The following is a 16,018-nucleotide window of genomic DNA, read 5'->3' on the forward strand; positions in this document are numbered from 1 at the left end:
GATAATATGTTATTTTCTAAGAAAGAAATAATCACAGAATCATTTGCTTGCCTTGTGGGTATTGCCTCTATCCATTTTGTAAAGTAATCAGTGGCTGTGAGAATCCAGCGATGCTGTCCTGATGAGGGAGGATGGATTTCCCCTATAAAATCTAATCCCCACTGCTGGAAAGGTGCTTCAACATAAATGGGAACCAAGGGCATTGGCATGAGCTTTCTCTTTCCCTCAAACAGTTGACATTCATGGCATGTGGCTATCTTTTTATAGATATCTCTAAACATAGTTGGCCAAAAATAGCCAGCTCTCAAAACTTTGTTTGCAGTGGCTTTCCAATAGTGATGTCCTCCGCAATCCCCTTTATGAAACTCATCAATTACTTTATCAGCTTCTTCTTCAATGAGACAGTTTAATAATATTCCTCCTGCATCCTTCCAAAACAGATTTTGGTCATACACAAAATATATGAGAGATTTCAACTTGGTAAACCGAGCTTTGGATTTTGAGAGGTTATCAGGAGCTCTATTATGCTGCAAAACAAATGCTATATCCTTATACCATTCTGAGATCAAGAATTTCTCATTTATTTGGACCAATTCTTCTTCATTTTCAGAAATTTCTGAGATTTTTGTGCTTAAATTAATATCAATACAGTCCAGATTTGACTGAGTCAACAATTTGGCTATGCCTTGACCCTTTACCAACTTGGTGGGTTTGATCTCAATGTCATACTCCAACAGCTTTGCTATCCACTTTCCCCTTTTTCCATCTGGATCAGCTTGTGTAAGAATGTCTTTTATAACAGCATTTGGCACGTATGCAACAATGTGAGAGTGCAAAACATAAATCCTGAAATCCTTAATTGCTTTCACCAATGCATAGGCTTGTTTCTCTAAAATATTATATTTCAACTCAGCATTAGCCAATGTCTTGCTAAAGAAAGAAATGGGTTGTTCAGTACCTTGACTTCCTTTTTGCAATAAAACTCCAGCAATTGTGTCTTCAGAAGCAAATGTGAAGATCAGAAACTCCTTGGTAAAATCCGGGTTGATGAGGACTGGTGCTTGAGTAAGTGCCTTCTTGATCTCTTCAAATGATTTCTTTGCTTCAGCTGTCCATTTAAAATCTGCTCCTTTCTTTAACATCTTTGTTATGTTCTTAACCACTTCAGAAAAGTTAGGAATGAATCTTCTAACAAAGTTAACTTTCCCAAGAAAGGATTGAATCTCCTTCTTACTCCTTGGTAAATCTAGCTTTTGAATTGCACTAACTCTATTAGGATCAATCCTAATTCCCTCTTCAAAAATAATATGTCCAAGTAGTTTGCCAGAAGTTAAAGCAAAAATACTTTTGGTTGGGTTTAGGGAAATACCAAACCTCCTACACTTCAGTAGGACCTTTTCAAGGTGCTTTAAGTGGTCTTCTTCCTTCTTTGAAAAAACTGTAATATCATCGAGATAAACCACCACTGATTTGTCCTTTTCTTCAGCAAAAGCAATATCCATTGCTCTCTGGAAAGTTGCTCCTGCATTCATGAGGCCAAAGGGCATTTTTGCATACATGAATGTTCCCCATGGTGTAGTGAAAGTTGTCTTCTCCTGATCATCTGGGTGCACAAGAATCTGATTGTACCCTGAGAAGCCATCAAGCATAGACATCCTTTGTGAACCAACAATGTTTTGCAGAATGAAATCCATTTTGGGGAGAGGGTAATTATCTTTTAATGAAGCTTTGTTTAAATTCCTGAAGTCTATACAAATTCTGATCTCCCCATTCTTTTTCCTGACTGGTACCAAGTTAGCAAGCCAATTCGAGAATCTGATTGGAACAATAATTTTGGCATCAAAAAGCTTTTTCACTTCTTTTTCAATCAATGGCATTAGAAGAGGATTAATCCTTCTTAACTTCTGCTTAAAAGGCTTCTCATTCTACTTAATAGGGATGGTATGTTGTATGATTGAAGAATCATATTGCTTCAAATCAGCATAGCTCCATGCAAAAACATCAATGAATTTTTTCATCATTTCAACATATTTGGCCTTCATATCAGCTGAAAGGAACTTTGAAATCTTGACTATTTAGGCACCACTGAATCACCTAAATTACAATTTTCTACTTCTTCCTCATTAGCTTGCAATCTTGGTGCTTTGCACACATCATTTTGATCAAATAATTTTTCCAAAGGAATGAGGCCTTTAGGGATTAAATTGTTTTGTAACTGTAAGACTTCAGAACTTTCCTTTGACTCTATTAACATGTTCTGCTGATCTATCTGATTGTGCTCAAACTCTTCTTTTAATTCAATGAAATTCCTTACATGCTGATCATCCTCAAAAACTTGCCAATTTATGATATTATCCAGTATGACTGGTCTATGGCGAACCTCCACTTCATAACCATTAGAAGAATGTTTAGGAATGATGAATAGGCTGGCTGAAACAGCAAGAGAGTCTGCAACAGAGTTTTGGTCTCTAGTCTTGATGCTAAAAGAGTAGGTTTGAAATTTTTCTAACATCTCCAACACTAAATTTCTGTATGCTCTCATTCTTGCATCCTTGGTTTGATATGAACCTTCTATTTGTTTAATTACCAATTCAGAATCTCCACAAACAACAATATTTTTGGCTTTCAACTTTATCAAGGCTTCCAAACCTAAAACTAGAGATTCGTACTCAGCCATATTATTGGTACAATCAAAGTTTAATTTGTATGAGAGAAACTTACTTTCTTCAGTTGGACTAGTGATCCAAATGCCAGCTCCTGCCCCTTCTTTTCCTGCTGAACCATCAAAGTACAATGACCAACAACCCATGATGTCCTTTTCATCTCCTTGCTGTCCTTCTTGACTTTGATTTTCTGCAGGTTTATCTTCTAATTCTCTCCCAACTGATTCATTGAAAAAGATAGCTGAACCAAGACCAGTATCACATGAGTAAATAGGAAAATTCTGAGGCTTTTCTTTGCTGCTCACCATGTAGGCCATCCTTGTTTCGCGGTACAACCTCCTTTGTTCACCAAACACTGGAATGGTAGCATATGTAAGATCCATTTGCATTGTGCCCTTGATTTTTGCTGCCCATGACCTTGAAAGAAGCATTCCAAACTTCGGTGGAATGTCTGCAACAACAATGTCCATAACAATTGTTTTTGCTGGAATTTGTGTAAGTCCCACAACAACATCTTTTATCAAACCAATGCAATGGACTCTTTTTGAATCAAACGAAAATAAATCCTTATATGGCCTAGTAACCTCTAACCCCAGTCTTTCCATGATTACCTTAGGCATGAGATTATGTGATGCCCCCGAATCTAACATAGCATTATGTAGAGTCATGTCATGAATAGTAATGCTTATGTAGAAAGGAGGAAATTCTTCATTTTGTTCATCCTCAAGTCTTGGACCCAAACAGATAATAGGATTATCTTCTTGTACATTTAGGATATCAGCCACCCCTGGTTGTGAATTAAGCATTTCAACAATTTTACTTCTGTATTTATCTACCTTGAGAATTTCATTAAAAGGGACTGATATTTTAATTTTTGCAATCTCATTCTCAATATTAAAAACAGAAGTAGTCTTGTCAATTTCTTTGGGAGGAGAAGGAATTTGAATGTCCCTTTTGTCAAGAGGAGGATCATCTTTACTTTCAACTACCTTTGCTTTTTCCTTTTTATCATCAGCTGTCCTTGAGGTATTCTTCTTGAACTGTGCTTTGTTTGCTGTAATAGGAACATCTCTATTCCTAAGATTATACTGCTTTTGCATCTCAAAAATAGCATGCTGATAGCCCTTTAAAAAATCCGAAGGCTCTTCTTCTGATTTTATCATGCTGGACTCATCATGTTCTTCCTTGGTCAAGAAAATTCCTGACCCTTCTTCATCAAAACAATGAATTGATTCCTCAGGGACTTCAGGTTCATCCTCTTCATCTACCAAATTTTGCTGGAAAGGAGGTCTCACTGGAGGATCTGCCTGCTGATTTCGGTTGTCTCTTGGCCTTTGCTGATTTTGAGGTCTTCTGAACTGAGGGTTCCTAAACTGAGGTTCTTGCTGTGCTGGAGGAGTAGAAGCATTCCCAAGAGCTAATCTGTCCATCAATTTCTCCATGGTTTTCATCATTGTTTCAAACTTGTCTTCTTGAGCAGATGTAGAAGGCTTCTCTTCCTCCTTTAACTTAGACTTTGCCATCTTTGATTTCTTAGCAGCAAGCATATTCACCTCTACCTTAATTGCATCATTTTGCATGTCAGCAAGAGAGGCAGACTCCCTTTCTCTGAGTAAAAGAGAAAAATCTGAATCAAATGATTCAGCATATCTCAACTATGCCAAAGCTCCAGGAGGTTTCAAATGGGCTGGAATAGAATTATATACCTTGTTAAACCTCTTAGAGAAGTTTTGAACAGTTTCCTCTGGAGCTCTCCTAAGATTGTTATATTCAGTAAGGGCTTGGACAGGGTTAGTTCTGTTTCCCCATTTCCTTAGAAAGTTGTCTTCAAACTCTACCCAACTATGAATGCTTCCAGCTCTAAGGGCTTTAAACGATTTTCTGACTTCCCCAATGAAAGTTTGAGCAAACAACCTTAGTTTTACATCTTCATCATCCACTTCTTCCCTATCAACAAAATCATTGAACCTATCCACATGTTCCTCTGTTGTAATATCTTCATCACCTCCCCATGTTGGAATCCTAGCAGCATATTTGCTAGGAAGATCATGTAAAACAGCAGGGAGAGCCAGGGGAGCATACCTAGCAGGTATAGCCATAATGAAAGGAGGAGCAGTGACAACAGGTATTGTATGACCAGTGGAAGCAGAACTGGTGTGAGATAGTGTCTGAGGACTATTTGGACTAGCAGAGGCAGAAGATAAAGTGTTGGTACGAAAAGGGTTGTTTGGACTTTGCAAACCATTGACAAAAGAACTCCAATTTGGGAGAGGTAAACCAGTTTTAGATTTGAGCAAAACTTCAAAAGGATCAAGTTCCTTGAGCTGATTTAAGTCCTCTTCCTCTAATAGCAATTCCGAAGTAACAACTTCCCAAAACTCTTCCTTATCTTTTTGTGACACTAAAGATGAAGTATCAATGCCTCTTTTTTGTAAATCTAAAATAATTCCAATAAGCTCTTCTTCATTTTCAGACCTCAACAATACCTCTTGAATTTTTTCATCAACAATTTTATCTTCAGGACTTCTAGAAAATTCAGGAAACAAAGATTTTAAAATGGTTGAAGTACCTGGTATATCAGAAAATCTTTGCTTGCTCCTTGAGATAATGTTGGGATTATCCACAGGACTAGGTGGGTTTGGGTCAGGATTACTCCTTGTATATCTTCCTCTCGAAGCCACCTTTTAAACTTTAAGATTGAATGGAGTCACCAAGGTAGAATGCAGCCTCGAAAACCTTTCTGAGCTCCTGCTACCTTCAGAAGTTCAGCTTCATAATTTCGGGAATGAGTAATCTTTGACTCCCGGCAGACGCACCAAAATGTTATCTCAAAATCAGGCCCTGGAAGGCTGCAAACCAGGAAGACTTCAAGTAACTGTTTCAAACCAATGTTTTGACTAAGGCTTAGCCTCCTTAGCCTGAGAGGGCTCTCTCAAAAAGGGTTATTGATTTTGACTATTAATAAGATGGCTAACTCTTGTGGAATAACATTGACAAATATGAAGGCTGGACAAACATTACATAAGTTTCCATTGGGCCTATCGAGTCAATCATACTTCAGTAAACAATGATACTGCCTTTGCATAGAAGTCAGGGCATTTAGCATTTAGATGTTCAGAACACAACTCATATAAAACCACAGTTCATACATGCATACAGGAAGTCAGAGCACAATCAGTGAATTCTGAGTGATTATACATATATGCAACTGTAAAAGACATTAAGGAAAGAATAAAATCACACATTCTAAACATGGAAATCCCTTATGAATCCTGAGAAGAAAAGCAACCAACTTATATTACTGAACTCTGTCTTTACATAAGCCAAAACAGTACTCTGTTTTATAAAATATCCAACCCTCATTACATTGTTGTCTCAGCTATATATAGAATCCTTATTCTAACTGATTCGAGCTTCCTCCTCCAGCATGAGGGGAGTCGATAACTACCTCTACTGACACCTATCCGCTATTGAACTAACTAATAAATACAACTAAAGTGCTGACTGGAGTTTTTAAAGAGTTCTAAAGTAACTATGACTCTAACTCCTTTTTCCATGCATAATGGCCTCTCCTTGTTCTTTGACACCTGGTCCTCTTTCGATTTGGCTGAGCTGGATGTTTAATACTCCATATCGACCTTGAACGCTGAATCTTTAACTGCTCAATAGTGTTAGGAGATGTCCCTTGCTTCTCGGTTCCAGTTTTCCTCAAATTGCTCGAATGTACAGCAGCATGTCTTCTAGCCTTTAATGACCCAAAATATGGAACACTGCCACGTTTTTGATGTGTTGTAGGCTGCATCGATGATCATGTGTGCAAGCAAAAGTTCCTTGTATGCAAATCATTAAATACCCTTTGAACGGTGATAAAGGGGCTTTACAACAGAAATTTGAACTTGGGTTAAAATATTCCACCTTTTTAAACGTACACCTGTCTTGATCTGAATGGCTATGGTAGCTCCATTTGATGTCTTACATATCCTTTAGGTGTCTCCTTTTCAAAATTCCCGCTCATAATACCAAACTGCCTGTTTGTGTTAAAATCAGCACCTACAGCAGTTTCGTAGCGCGCTACGAAACTGCTGAATTATTTAAAACAGCTTGCCTTTAACCCGAGACCTTTATCACCGAAACATTTGATTGCCAAAAACTCCCTTCGACTTTTCATATATATAGCAGGGATTTACATGTCTTCAAAAACAATAAGACTAAGCAAATTTGACAAAAAATTGGAACGAAACCTTTCTTTAAGAGAAAATTCATTTAGCAGGTAACTGGTCCAGCTGTACCTTCAGGTCTTCAATCTTCTTCTTCAGAGCTTTATTCTCAGCTCTTAATTGCATATTTATTTTTCTAATGAACTGGGCCTCTTTGATGGCTGGTACTGTCCATGTGTGAAATTGTGCATGGCCATCAACTACTGAATTCAACTGGTTTTGAAAGGTTTCAGTCCCTTTCCACAGAGCTTTACGATAATTTGTATACACATCTGCATGTTTTCTAACTGCTTGCTTCAATTTGGCAATCTCATATTTAGCTGCTTCTAATTGGCTCTTTATGACTGCTATATTATCTCCTTGAGATGTGATGACTGTTCTGCTTGTACCCTTTTGCCTAACTTTCTCGGTTTCCTCTATTCTGGGCAGCGCTTCCTTTACTTGCTTCCTTGTAATAGGTCTTCTGGGTTTAAAAATAAATTTTTCACCTGGCTCATCAAATTTAAGCCTTTTTGAGGCTTTAGACTTCTTGGCACCTTCTGGTGATGACTGTGTTAAATCAATATGAACTGGTTCAGATTGCTCGAACTCAATGGCCTGTAATAAATCACTCAAGCTTGCCTTAGACACTGGGCTCTCTTCAACAACTATGGCTTTACCTTTTTCCTTATTTATTTGGCTTCTTGTCCTTACCCTTGAGACTGCTTCAGATCTGCTTGTTTCAGGTACAGTCTTCTTATCCTGATATTTTTCCTTTGTTGATTGCTGAGGTTGTTCTTGAATGATCAGTGGCTTCACTGGTTTTCTTAGCTATGACTTGTTTTGCTTTTTAACTCTTGCTTCTTTTTGAATCTCAGCTATTGTGAGTTCTCTGGCTGGCTGTGGAGTAAGGCCAGTCTTGCTTTGGAATCCAGCCATGAAAATAAATGAATTCCAGTCTCTGCCTATCTTTTGGAGGCCATCTAAAACTAACAACTTGATTAAACCATGATGAAACAAAGAGGTTTCACAGTCCTCTTTCCTCAGCTGCACCTTATCACACATCTTACTCAAACTGCGAAATAAATAAAAAGGAATATCTATGGAGACTTTCCCAGTGAAATGCAAAAGCAGTTTGAAATGGTAAGAATAGACCTTATTGTACCTTCCTTCACAGGTCAAATATTTCTGTATGCAGGTAAGAAGAAGAGCGTAATGTTCCTTGACATAATTTCTGGGCACTGCTTTTGTTAAGTCTTCGTTTACATATGCCTCCTTTAAAAACTCTTTACAAGGGTTCATATCAAACTTAAAATTTTTAAACCATTCTTCCCGTCCTCTTGGGATCTCTGTCACAGCAGCTATGGCTTCTGGGGAAACTTAGACTTCTAGCATAGCTATCTTTGAATTTAAACCAGTGAAGTTTAGCGCAAATTCTTTAGTTACCTGCGCATGTCCTCCTTGAAGCTTTTTGCAAAAGTTCTAGCACCCGGCATCTTTGAACGCTTTCTTCACGCCTTCATCCCTCAACGCTATATCCAGGCCCTCAGGTTCAGTCCTCTGGCATTTACCGGATCTGTGTTCTTTCCTCTCCATTTTTCCCTTTGAGATCTTCACACACAAAGTCTAACAGCTCTGGATGAAATGGTGTTTCAGTTCTTTTTTTTTTAAAATCAGCCTCGCTTGTAATCAGGCTCGCTTGAAATCAGCCTCGCTTGAAATTCAAATTGTTTCATTGAAACACTTCAATACATAATCAGGCAGACTTGTCACTCATGCAGCACTTACGACCATCATTAAGGTCTATGCACGGCAAAATCTCTTGGGAATGATATTTCTGTGCATATTAACAAATCTATTGGTGGGGTAGTGGTAAATGAGCGTTCAAACGTGAAACGAGGGGTACATAAACTGACATGAGTGGACACAATTGGTGACTCACCTACGGACTTGACATTTCGGGAAAGATTCGCTGCAAAATGCACAAATCCACGATTTCGCAGCGCTGTTAGTTTTAAATTATAATGATGCGCTGCGAAACGGCCTAATCATGACGCGCTGCGAAATTGCTTAACCATAATTGCGCTACGAAACTGGCCAATGGGATTACGCTGCGAAATCACTAAAAGACACGGTGACTTGGATGAGACAAGACATGGCTATGGAACAATGATGGGTGGAGGAGAACCAATAGGAGTCGAGTATGGTTTGAGTTTAAAACTTTAAAACTCCAAATCCTATGTGACGAAAAACAAAATGAAATCAACTTAACACAGACCCTTGTCATCGGACTTAGGACAGAGGAATATATGCATCAATTTTTTTTTTTTTTTAAATAGTTTTAAGTGATAACAGTGGCTCCACTTGGGATAGTGTGCTCCTATAGTACACTAAGAACTCGTAGGTCCAGTTCTTTGTTCAATTTCTGAAAACATAAACAGAGTTGACAAACATTCCTTTCTAGCTTTGTGGGCCTTCACCTCAGGCTTAAGCTTCCTGTTCAGCTTGTCATTTATCTTCAACAAGAAAAACTAATAAAACGGTTATATACAATGTTTGTGAGACACTTAGCAGAGATTCAATTAATTGTAATGCTTTAGGAACCTGCCATTAACAGGTCCTCCAGCATATGGTGTTCCATCAACCTCCTACAGAATATAGGTTTTATTCCCATGGAAAGCAGAAATTTGATATGGCCCTTTCCACAAATTTTCGAATTTACCATGTTTACCTTTCTCTTCAATTCTAGCTTCCCATTTCAGGACTTTATCATGAATATGGAATATAACCTCTTTGATATTTTTGCCAAATGCTCTCTTGATCCTGTTCTGGCTTTGTTGATGACTGTCAAACACCTCATTTCTTTTCTCCTGCAAAGCTATTAGCTGATTAATCCTGCATTGTATAGCATTTGGTTCCTCTTCTAATCCTTGAATCAGCTTCATTACTGGTACTCCAAGAGATGTTGGAAATATAGCCTCTGTCCCATATACAAGCTCATATGGTGATGTTCCAATGGACCTCTTTGTGCAAATCCGGTCAGCCCACAAGGCATATTTCAGTTTCAAATGCCAAGCCTTTTTATTTTCTTGCAGCAGCTTCTTAATGATTCTCATAAGACTAAGCAAATTTGACAAAAATTTGGAACGAAACCTTTCTTTAAGAGAAAATTCATTTAGCAGGTAACTGGTCCAGCTGTACCTTCAGGTCTTCAATCTTCTTCTTCAGAGCTTTATTCTCAGCTCTTAATTGCATATTTATTTTTCTAATGAACTGGGCCTCTTTGATGGCTGGTACTGTCCATGTGTGAAATTGTGCATGGCCATCAACTACTGAATTCAACTGGTTTTGAAAGGTTTCAGTCCCTTTCCACAGAGCTTTACGATAATTTGTATACACATCTGCATGTTTTCTAACTGCTTGCTTCAATTTGGCAATCTCATATTTAGCTGCTTCTAATTGGCTCTTTATGACTGCTATATTATCTCCTTGAGATGTGATGACTGTTCTGCTTGTACCCTTTTGCCTAACTTTCTCGGTTTCCTCTGTTCTGGGCAGCGCTTCCTTTACTTGCTTCCTTGTAATAGGTCTTCTGGGTTTAAAAATAAATTGTTCACCTGGCTCATCGAATTTAAGCCTTTTTGAGGCTTTAGACTTCTTGGCACCTTCTGGTGATGACTGTGTTAAATCAATATGAACTGGTTCAGATTGCTCGAACTCAATGGCCTGTAATAAATCACTCAAGCTTGCCTTAGACACTGGGCTCTCTTCAACAACTATGGCTTTACCTTTTTCCTTATTTATTTGGCTTCTTGTCCTTACCCTTGAGACTGCTTCAGATCTGCTTGTTTCAGGTACAGTCTTCTTATCCTGATATTTTTCCTTTGTTGATTGCTGAGGTTGTTCTTGAATGATCAGTGGCTTCACTGGTTTTCTTAGCTGTGACTTGTTTTGCTTTTTAACTCTTGCTTCTTTTTGAAGCTCAGCTATTATGAGTTCTCTGGCTGGCTGTGGAGTAAGGCCAGTCTTGCTTTGGAATCTAGCCATGAAAATAAACGAATACCAGTCTTTGCCTATCTTTTGGAGGCCATCTAAAACTAGCAACTTGATTAAACCATGATGAAACAAAGAGGTTTCACAGTCCTCTTTCCTCGGCTGCACCTTATCACACATCTTACTCAAACTGCGAAATAAATAAAAAGGAATATCTATGGAGACTTTCCCAGTGAAATGCAAAAGCAGTTTGAAATGGTAAGAATAGACCTTATTGTACCTTCCTTCACAGGTCAAATATTTCTGTATGCAGGTAAGAAGAAGAGCGTAATATTCCTTGACATAATTTCTGGGCACTGCTTTTGTTAAGTCTTCGTTTACATATGCCTCCTTTAAAAACTCTTTACAAGGGTTCATATCAAACTTAAAATTTTTAAACCATTCTTTCCGTCCTCTTGGGATCTCTGTCACAGCAGCTATGGCTTCTGGGGAAACTTGGACTTCTAGCATAGCTATCTTTGAATTTAAACCAGTGAAGTTTAGCGCAAATTCTTTAGTTACCTGCGCATGTCCTCCTTGAAGCTTTTTGCAAAAGTTCCAGCACCCGGCATCTTTGAACGCTTTCTTCACGCCTTCATCCCTCAACGCTATATCCAGGCCCTCAGGTTCAGTCCTCTAGCATTTACCGGATCTGTGTTCTTTCCTCTCCATTTTTCCCTTTGAGATCTTCACACACAAAGTCTAATAGCTCTGGATGAAATGGTGTTTCAGCTCTTTTTTTTTTAAATCAGCCTCGCTTGTAATCAGGCTCGCTTGAAATCAGCCTCGCTTGAAATTCAAATTATTTCATTGAAACACTTCAATACATAATCAGGCAGACTTGTCACTCATGCAGCACTTACGACCATCATTAAGGTCTATGCACGGCAAAATCTCTTGGGAATGATATTTCTGTGCATATTAATAGATCTATTGGTGGGGTAGTGGTAAATGAGCGTTCAAACGTGAAACGAGGGGTACATAAACTGACATGAGTGGACACAATTGGTGACTCACCTACGGACTTGACATTTCGGGAAAGATTCGCTGCGAAATGCACGAATCCACGATTTCGCAGCGCTGTTAGTTTTAAATTATAATGATACGCTGCGAAACGGCCTAATCATGACGCGCTGCGAAATTGCTTAACCATAATTGCACTACGAAACTGGCCAATGGGATTACGCTGCGAAATCACTAAAAGACACGGTGACTTGGATGAGACAAGACATGGCTATGGAACAATGATGGGTGGAGGAGAACCAATAGGAGTCGAGTATGGTTTGAGTTTAAAACTTTAAAACTCCAAATCCTATGTGACGAAAAACAAAATGAAATCAACTTAACACAGACCCTTGTCATCGGACTTAGGACAGAGGAATATATGCATCAATTTTTTTTTTTTTTTAAATAGTTCTAAGTGATAACAGATCTCTCTTCTATTCTATCCCTCATATTATTGGACACTTAGAGTTTTCTTGGATAACTCTTGGAGGACTGTGGCATACTTGGCATTTTGGAGCAAGAAGGAAAAATAAGAGTAGGAAAGGACAAGAGGACATAGGGATAAACAACTACAATGGGTTTTTCTTGTAGGTACTGAGTTGCATGTATGTTTTCCTTGCTATTTTTGGAATGCATGGCACACACATGTGGTTTCTTGGTTATGATCTATCATTGGCATGTAGGATTGCATGGATTGATAGTGGGTTTCCTAGCCTTGCCATTTCCTGGATAGCCATGGTGTTATGGGTCAATTTCTTTATTTTTTTGGTTTTTTCTCATGTTTCATTTAACTTCGGTTTAATTACTAGTTATTGGAGCCTTGATTGGACAAACTCGTTAAAGCCTTGTAACAAATTGGGTTGATTTACTAGTGTTTGAGCCTTGGTTGGAAAAATGCTTTGGAGCCCTTGGTGGGTTGAGTTACTAGTCCTAGAGCCTTGGTTGGACAAATGGTCTAGAGCCCTGTATAATTTATGGGTTGAGTTACTAGTCTTGGAACCCTTCGTTGGAACAAATGATTTGGAGCCCTAGAAGGCTAGGGTAGAGACCAACATGGTGATGGTTTTGTGATGTCTGACCATGAGGTGGAATCATTGTTTTATGGATTGAGGTGGTGTGGCCACTAGAAGCTTTGGATAGCTTTGATTGATGTCTTTTATGAGATCCCATATTCATGCTTGGAATATGGCATGGGAATGACTAGTTGAAGATATATTTCACTCAACCATGTCTATAGTCGAGTGGTTCATGGAAGTACTAAAACTGGCTAGCCTTTGCATCATTAATATGAGGTTATTTCTCCTTATTATTTCATGTGTAAATGTATTGGTTTATATGTGGATGATATGGTTGAGGTATCCTTGATATTTCAATTGTTATTATGTTGACTATAAGAATGTATTATGATAGTGGCTATGTATGTCTCTCATCATGTTTTTGCTTATAAATGAATGAAAAATCTATCTATGGCCTAATAGATGAATTGGAAGCTAATGTTTTGAGGCATATATGATTCTTAGCAATTCTCAAATAAGTATGAGACCCTAGGCTCAAATAACTATGAGACACCAAAAATGATGCAGTTAGTACATAAAAAATGGCACAAAATTGGACACAAAGGTAGAAAAATGGTGCAAAAATGAGCATAAAAATGGCTCAAATTTGGATGAAAATTGGGATGCAACATTGGATGCAAAATGACGTGCAACAAATGATTCAAAACTTGGTGCAAAAAAAATGAAAAACTAGACGAAAAAAATGGCTCAAAATTGAACGTAACATTAGACACAAAATGGGATGCAAAGGTGGATGCAACACATGGTTCAACATAGGATGCAAATTTAGATGCTCAAAAGGATGCAAAATTGGATGCAAGAAATGGTGTTAAAAATGATGCTAAATTGGATTCAACAAATGATGCAAAATTAGATGCAAAATATGGTGCAAAATAGGATGCATAAAAGGGAGACAAACAAAATGCAAAAATGGATGCAAAAAATGGTGCAAAAATGGATGCAAAATTTGGAACTAAATCAGATTCAACATATGGTGCAAAATTGGATGCAAAAAAAATGGTGTAAAAAAAGGCAGAAAAGTTGGTGCAAAAATAGATGTAAAAATAAGTACAAATTTAGAAGCAAAACATGTCATAAGACTAGATGAAAAAACTGGTACAAATTGAATGCAAAAAAAGGAACTAAATCAAATGCAAAAGAAGGCATAAAACTAGATGCAAATTACAACACAAAACTAGAAGCAAAGAATGGCACAAAACAGGAAGCAAAAAATGATGCAAAAAATGGCACAAAACTAGAAGCAAAACCTCTTGTAAAACCAAATGCAAATCTTCATGCAAAATATGATGGAAGAAATGATGCAAAATTTGGCATTAATAAAAATGCAAAATTTCGTGCAAAAAAGGATGCTTTAAAAATTGTACAATAGAGCCATATATAGCGCCAGGCTTCTCATCACAATTGAGAAAAAAATGCACTAAAATATTGTGCTAAATCTAGTGCAAATTGCCTATTTTGCTGTAGTGGATACGAGGCCTAATTGATTTCATAAAAGTGCAAGGGAGAATGTGGTGATCCTTCTTTTCATGTCTCGTAAGAGTTTTCAATCCTTCATGCTCTTTCTTGTATCCTAGACTTGTGGATTATATTAATGCTAAGTGTTTGATAGAATGTCAGTCCCGGTTGGGGATGATCAGGCCTAGTCCTAGAGTTATTTTGTTTTATTAGTCTTGTCATCATGCATTTAATGCATTTTGGAAGCTACAAAAGTTCTGGAAAGTGGCCAGAATTCTAGGCTTGAAAAGTGCCTTAAATCCCGCAGAATTTGGGACAAGTCCGTTGGAAATAGTCCTTGGACATAGGCATGCAGACTTGTGGTAGTATCCATAGCTCTCTAAACATTGGCATTCCCATAGCATGGGAGCACCTAGAGTTTTAATATCTTAAAATATCAGCGGGACCTAGAGGCATGATACTTGTGTGGTTGGGATGGCTCCTCGGAGTGTTATTGCTAATGTGGAAGGTATATTGGATGGGTTTCCATCAACTCCACTTCCTTAAGGATACCTAAGAGGTTCAATCATATCATAGTATCCTCTCTTCACATGTTTACCCCAGCTGCCTAGTTACTTGGGTAGATATGGGAGGAGGGTGCTACATAGAGATATCAAAGTGGGTTGCACTCTTGTTGGATCATATATGGTACCAGAGAGTGGTATCAGAGGGGTTTCACTCTCTTTGGGTCATATCTGATACCACAAAGTGGTAGCAAAGCATGGTTCAACCCTCATACTAGATGTCTAGTGTGTTGGTCATGCATTCAAGTCAATTGCATATGTGTTTATTATGCTTTTAGTCCATGCACGTGTTGAATTTACATGGTGTTGATCATGGTTGTAGTTATGTAGCCATGTGAAGGTTGAGCGAGTTGTTGTGGGATGTGTTTTCATGATTTTATGGTTTTATATGAATTTGTTATGCATGTATAGTAGGTCAAACATGCTATTGGTATGTTATGATGCTAATGAGTTGGTTGGGATAAGGTAGGAGATGTCGATCATTAAAGTGAAGTTGTAGCATTGGACCTCAAGGAAAGATCATGTCGTCATACAGGTTTGTATGTTGGGCATGCAGGTATGTAGGTTAAGGATTTTTATATGCATTATGGTTATGTGTATGCCTTTAATTCTATTTAAGTTACAGTTACATACATGATAGATTCTGGTTGATTAGTGTAGTTATATGCACGTGTCAGATAATCATGAATGATAGTAACCTATGGTTGTATGCATTGCTATTGTTGTTTTATGTTAGATAACTTGATGATTATGTTATATGTCATTGCTAAGTATGTTATAGGTTAATGTGTTGTTGTTATATGATAGTTAAATTGATGATTAGGTTATATGTTCTTAATGAACATGATATATAACTTGTTGTTGTTATATGCTGGTAACTTGATGATTAGGGTTATTACATTAAGATCTTGATGTTATATTATCATGCTAAATTGGATTGGCCTATGCAGATGGTTAGGGTTATGAAATTTAGGTACGAGTCGAATTATTTGTGACATTGTTGTACTAATATAAACTCATCGTACATA

Source organism: Pinus tabuliformis, chromosome 6, assembly GCF_031772625.1.
Source record: "Pinus tabuliformis cultivar Carrire ecotype Pingquan chromosome 6, CPIR1, whole genome shotgun sequence".
Classification (NCBI taxonomy): Eukaryota; Viridiplantae; Streptophyta; class Pinopsida; order Pinales; family Pinaceae; genus Pinus; species Pinus tabuliformis.